General features: G+C 41.9%; 2 long non-coding RNA genes across 3 annotated transcripts in view; one reads left to right on the top strand and one right to left on the bottom strand.

Moving 5' to 3' along the window:
• LOC125483852 overlaps positions 1 to 6,753 on the top strand; it is a 65,016-nt gene that overhangs the window by 23,449 nt on the left and 34,814 nt on the right. The window lies entirely within an intron of this gene.
• LOC125483861 overlaps positions 6,214 to 6,753 on the bottom strand; it is a 12,609-nt gene continuing 12,069 nt past the window's right edge. The window contains exon 3 of the long non-coding RNA XR_007262772.1: positions 6,214 to 6,474. This is a non-coding gene — a long non-coding RNA (uncharacterized LOC125483861). The remainder of the gene's footprint in view (positions 6,475 to 6,753) is intronic.

Below are 6,753 nucleotides of genomic sequence, written 5' to 3'. Positions count from 1 at the left end.
TCTCTCTCTCTCTCTCTCTCTCTCTCTCTCTCTGTATTTCTTTCCCTTTACTTCTCTTCTATCCCCTCTCTCTTACATGGTGTTTTTCTCTCTGTCTGGCTCTTTCTTTTGTATATCTGACTCTTGCCTTTCTGTGGCTGTCTCTGCACTTTTCCTTTTTCCCAACATTTCTTTACATCTCTTTATATTCCCCTTGTTTTTGTTCTCTCTCCCTCTTTTCCCCTCGCACGTCTCTTTTCAAACCCCACCTCTCTGTAGACCTCGGACAGGTTGTGTCCCCACCACATTTGGTAGTTCACTCATATTGCGCCCTCTCAAATCTTGGACTGCCAAGTTTTTTTCCACACTTCGGAACATTGGTTCCCCCCCCAACCCACACCTCACCCCTCCCCAATGTTTGTGCGGCATCCCCCAAGAATGGACACAGCAAAGTTTTTTTGATTTTTACCACCCACCATGTCTTCACATGCCCACAATTACACAACACCCACTATTTTGCTGTGCCCCCAAAAATTTTGCACACCCCCCAAGTTGTGCTCCTGCCAAATTCTTCACCTGAAAATACTGACTACAACATATTGCATGCCCTCATTTTCAGCCACCCCACCCTATCTCTTTGCCCTTCTCACCCCTTATTTTATGCCCCTGTACTTGCCCATCCCCCCTGAGTTTTTTGCAGGCCCTCCACAAATTATGCACCTTCCAATAATTTGGAGCCCCCCCCACCCTCAAATATTATGCATGCCTTAAGTTCCCCCTATTCTCATGCCCCCAAAGTTGCATCTCCCTAAATGTTGTTCTCCATCCTCCTCCCGCCACCTTAGATTTGGCACTCACCCCCCCTTCCAAATTTCTGACCCTCACCAAATCTTGTCCCTGCCCCACATTTGTGCCTGTTCACAATGTACACTTACCAGATGTTTTGTGCTGCCACTCCCTCCATTGCACACCTTCCCATTTTGCCCCATTCCAATTACACTTCCTGCCCAAACCACACCCCAAGTTTTATGCCTCTCAAGTTTGACCCAATTTTTAAAACCATGTCAAACCCTTCGATTAGATTCAAGTCTATAAATCACACATGGGTATTTGTTATTCTATATAAAACCATCCTGAATGCCCTTGATTAGATTCTGATCTGTAACTCACTCATTTGATTGTTATTCTCTACACAAACCAAACTGAACGCTTTGATTAGATTCCAATCTGTACTTCATTCCCATGTATATTATGTGAAATATAAACAATCCTGAACCCCTTCATTATATTCCAGTCTGTAACTCACTTACGGTACCTGTTACATGTTTCTTTTCTTTATTCGTTCACAGGATGAGGATGGCACTGGCTAGGCCAGCATTCATTGCCCATCCCCCTCTATAACTCTACATAAATTACTCCAATCCCTCTATCAGATTTCAGACTGTTAGTAACTCCCTGGTATGTGTTATGCTGTATGAAAAATCCCTGATCCCATCAATTAGATTCCAGTTTGTAACTCATTCCCTGTTGTGTTATGCGAGATATAAACTCAGAGACCAATGAGGTTCCAGTCTCTAACTCCGTAGAAACTGAATGGTTGAACATTAAACTGGGAGCAGGAAAATAGAAAGCTGCAGTTTAATGTCTGCTCCATTCTGTTTCTCCAAAAAAAAAGTTTTATGAAGTGCAGTGGTTTAATAAGGCAGTTCACTCCCACCTTCTCAAGAGCTAATAGGAATGGGGGATAAACGCTGGCCCAGTCAATGATGCTCTCATTCCATGAACACATGGGGAAAACAAAAACATCCTTTTGTCTTCCTAATCATTTGCTATCCCTGCAGACTAATTCAGTGTGATTCATATCCCAGAACACTGAGATCCTTCTGTACCTCGGAGTCCTGCAACACAGGCGACACTGTAGTAGCTCAGTGATTAGCACTGCTGCCTCTCAGTGCCAGGGACCTGGGTTCAATTCTACCCTCAGGCTGCGTGGAGTTTGCACATTCTCCCAGTGTCTGTGTGGGTCCCCTCTGGGTGCTCTGGTTTCCTCCCACAGTCCAAAGATTGCAGACTAGGTGGCTTGGTCATGCTAAATTGCCCATAGCATTCAGGGATGTGTGGATTAGGTGGGTTATAGAGAGATGGGTCTGGGTGGGATGCTCTGGTGTGGACTTGCTTTACCGAAGGGCCGGTTTCCACACTGTAGGGATTCTACGATCTATGAACGTCTCCCCATTTAAATTAAAGACACTTTATCAATTGTTCCTGAGAAATATCACATCAGACAGTACATTACCCATGCACTGACCATCACTGAATCTGAATACCCTTTAGATTCTCTTCACAACTTATCTTCCAAACTATTTTCACCAAGAAAATGTTCAATGTTTAAATTGAAAACTGCCAAGAACTGATGCCTGTTGGAAAACCAAATAAGCTTCTGTCATTCACGGTTCCACATTCAGCCGTTAGCCTTTTTGAGTTGGTTCGTGGCGAGTGTGTCCCCTGTACAAAACTTCTTCACTTCCCTCGTCCCATCCCCTAGTAATAACTAGCAACCCATCAGATGTCCTCCTATTATTTGGTGATACCATCACATTAGCTTTCTGTGATTTGTGTACAAGGATCTGGACAATAATATCTCCAATATAAATTATTTCCTTGAAGGACTTTCCCTCTCCCCCCGTCTCCTGCAACCTTACTTCCAACAAGAGTGAGGAGCTTTGACCTCTTGGAGGACGTGACAAGGAGAGTGGAGAAAAAAGACTCAATGTTGTGTATCTGGATTTCCACCCAGCGTGCAACAAGTTGTCAGGTAAAAGGTTTCTGTGCAAAGTAAGAGCTAATGGTTTTGGTGGTTAGTATAGCAAAGGGTTCACTCACTAATAGCAGCCTGCTAGTTGGGATAAATTATTAGTTTTCAGGCTGGCCAACTTTAACTCTGAATACCACAGATCAGTGCTGGGACTTCAACTATTTCCAATCTATACGACTGACTTGGATGTAGGAGTCAACTGTACTGTAACAAAATTTGCCAAGCAAGAGGAGGGTTAGACGGAACCTGTAAGCCAGAAAGGTACTGGGTAAATCAAAATGACAGATTGAGCCTCGTTGTCAGAAAATGTATGGATGTCATCTCTGGCAAGATGTATAGAAATGCAGAGCAGTCCTTCAATAGAGGAGGCAGCAGAATGCTGCACTGCAGACAGAGCTGGGTGTCCTTGGATCATGTACAGTTGTATGCAGGTATAGCAAGTAATCAGGAAAACAAGTGGACTGTTTGTCCTGATTTGCAAAACTCATTATGATTGTGCAATGTATTAGTGGGAATGCTTTCGAGTACTATGGGTAGTGTTGAGAATAAAATTTATATCTATGTGAAAAATAGGAAGATAAGGAATTGCTTGAACACTTCCTGGAATGTAAAGAGTTTTTAATTATTTATTTGGAAAATGAGTTCACATTTTAAATCTGCTGTGGTTTACTTGATAAATATGGAAAGGCAAATGACTTATTTTTTCTCCTAAGAAGTAAAACTTTTTGGGAGATGGGATTTCTGGAAATTAATTCCTGGAAAACATGTCTTTTGAAAAGATTATGGGGAATTCTGAGTACTGATGGGTTTCCTAGCAACCCTTTCCAGTCTTGATGAGTATTTTCACTGATCTAGGTGGTCGGTAAGGAAGGAAACCTCAGAAGGTGCAAATCTCTCTCACTTAGTCTCTCTGTAGAAGTTATTACAAAACTGATAAAAGTTTCCAAATATCAGTATTTCTGACGACTTTACAAGCTGAACAGTTACCACTTCCCAAACACTAGATCCAGCTTCATTTCAATCCGAAATGAAGATCTCCCATTTTACCTTAGTTTCCCATGAACCCTTGGAATTTTAATGTGGAGTGGAACGTTTTATCAGTGTTATCATGCAAACTATCTGCAGCAAAGTGACCTGTTGAATTTCAAACTCCATCCACTCCACTGCTGTTTCCCCATCAGTCTGAAGTGCTTTCCTTCAAGCAGTTATCCAATTTCTTTTTGAAAGTTCCTGTTACTGCACCAATCCTTCAGACACCTCATTCCAGATCAGAACAGCTCACTGAGGAATGAAATGTTTCTCAGGGTGTCCTGTTTGCTCTGAAGCTGCAGTTTGAGATTCTAATTTGGTTCTAACTTCACTACCCATGAGGAAAGACAAGAGAAACTGGGAATCTTTTCATCAGAACAGCAGGATGTGATGAGACGTGGGAGGGAGTTCAAAACTGGATCCAGGTCAAGGCACAAACTACCCCAGGCACTTGTTCCTCAGGATCTGGGTCCAGGGGAGACATTGATGGGGTGACCTCATCATCATCATCAAGGTGAGAAACACTCGTCAGAATCATACATTATCCAGTCAGATACAACCTGGATTTGACCATATGGCTCTGTGGTTAGCACTGTTGCTTCACTGGGGACCCAGGTTCGATTCTAGCCTCGTTAGCGACTTCTAGTTTTCAAAAGCTTACAGGAAATTCTCATAGCTTAGAGAAAAAGACTGTAGGTTTCAGTTTTACTCTGAGTTTTGACCAGACCTGAGAGGTTGTTGGAATAAGGTGGCTGTGCAGAACAGTGTTCCAAACAGGGAAGGGGATTACAGTGAACTAGGTTACCTTAGAATGAGCAATTAGTGTTTGTCCCACACCAGGAGTGTTCTAATTAAATCCTGAAATGGTTATTTAAAGCTGAGTATATTTAAGGCCAGGTATATAATTGCTCCAGGGAGAAGCTCTGTGGGGTTCCAGTCCAAAAGTTAAAGGCTTAAGTGTGTTAAACATAGCAAGATGTAGACCAGGGACTCTGGTATGAGTACTGCACGAGTCTTTGGATACAGGATAAGCCATTTAGGACTGAGATGAGGAAACATATTCACTGAAACAGTAATGAATCTGTAGAATTCTCTCCCACAGAAGGCTGTGAAGCCAAGTCACTGAATGTATTCAAAGAATGAGATGGCTAATTTTTTTTTTTAATTTTAAAGGGATCAAGAGTGCAGGGTTGTGGGGGGGAAAGCAGGAATGGGGTACTGAGATGAGGGTCAGTCATGATCATATTGAATGGAAGAGCACACTCAAAGGCTGAATGGCCTACTCCTACTCCTAACTTCTACGTTTCAATAAGAGCTGTGTTGGTTAATGTACAAAAACTGTTTTGTTTCTTTTCCATTTCCAACTGAGTTTTTCGGATTTGTGGGATTACACATTTACTAGGCTTTTAAACGTAAACTTTTGAATTTGTATTAAATAAATGGTTGGTTTATTCTATTTTAAATTCATCTCTTTTTCTAATAAACTTCTATTTTATTGTTAAAGCAAAATCTGCAGCATTGTATAGTTCTGTTTCAGTGAGAGACCACATTGTTCAAGCAAACCAAAATCAAAATAAAAGCATTCAAGACGGGGGTGGAATAGGATGCTCCAACCAGAGCTCCTCCACTCCTTCTGCTTATTTCCCACTTTCTTCTCTTTTTTCCTTCCTCCCCCTCCCCCACCTTCTCCTGAGGCAGAGCAGCTGGAGGCCCAAGCGGAGCGGGGATGGCCAGTAGGTCGAAGGCCTGAGTGGAGGGGGCACGGTTATTGGACTTGGGACCAGTGCAGGCAGTTAGCGGCTTACGAGCTTGTGCAGACCATGTGTGGAAGCCCCCCCCCACCGTGTTCATCTACTGCAGGCCCTTTCTATAAGGGTTGTAATGTTTATCTTTTTAAACTTTATTTCTCATTTTTTCTAATTTATACAATGAACAACTAAGTAATACAACAAAAACAGAAATTGCTGGAAAAGCTCAACAGATCTGGCAGCATCTGTGAAGAGAAATCAGAGTTAAGGTTTGTGGGTTTGGTGACCCTTCCTGAGAACTGAGGAGGGGTCACCAGACCAGAGATGTTAACTCTGATTTCTCTTCACAGATGTCTCAGACCTACTGCTCTTTTCCAGCAATTTCTGTTTTTGCTGATTCACAGCATCTGCAGTTCTTTCAGTTTTTATTTTGTAAGTAATGTAACTTGAAGTAATTGAACAAGGATGGAGTTGAAACATATTTTACCTCATCTGAGAAGGTAGTTGGACTGACAAAATGGCAGTGGTTTCGATCAGTCAAATTAGAAAAACGTTTTGAGAATGCAAAGGAAATTATTATCATGGAATGATTTTTTAAAAAGTCTTTCAAATGTAGAAACTTATTTAGATGAGCATCAAATATTCAAGACCAGTGAAGCAGCAAATCTGGCAGATACCTATACTCTCTCTCATAGACCATTATATATGGAGAAATGGACATATGGAAACCTTTCACCTCACCTGACCTTAAGTTACTAGAGATGTTCTTTTCTCTTTCTTGCACAGTCAATTCTTGTGGGAACCAAAAAGGATGTGGTGATTCCTCAGCATGAGGAAAAGTGCAGCCAGCTCCTTCTAACACACAGTCAGTCCATCATCACACCCAGAGTGAAGGTACAAGATCTAGATAATAGGGACACAAGAAAAGTGAGAATTCAAACACTGAGAAAAGCAGCATCTGCACACAAGAACAAGGTCTCATACCTGAGAAAAAGGTTTATGGACTGAGAGTCAAATACACAAATGGACTGGGGCTGAAGCTCTAAATGCAGCTTTGATGATGTGACAGTGACATCAGAGAGGGTCTGGCCAGAAGCTGGTCATAACTGGGTGTTAAATATTACAGGTTATAATGAATTGGAAATAAAAATAAAGGATAAAAGTAAGGCCACCCCATGATGC

The sequence above is a fragment of the Rhincodon typus genome, chromosome 8, assembly GCF_021869965.1.
Source record: "Rhincodon typus isolate 14 chromosome 8, sRhiTyp1.1, whole genome shotgun sequence".
NCBI lineage: Eukaryota > Metazoa > Chordata > Chondrichthyes > Orectolobiformes > Rhincodontidae > Rhincodon > Rhincodon typus.
The sequence above is the reverse complement of the archived record's forward strand: the minus strand, read 5'-3'. Positions and strand labels throughout refer to the sequence as shown.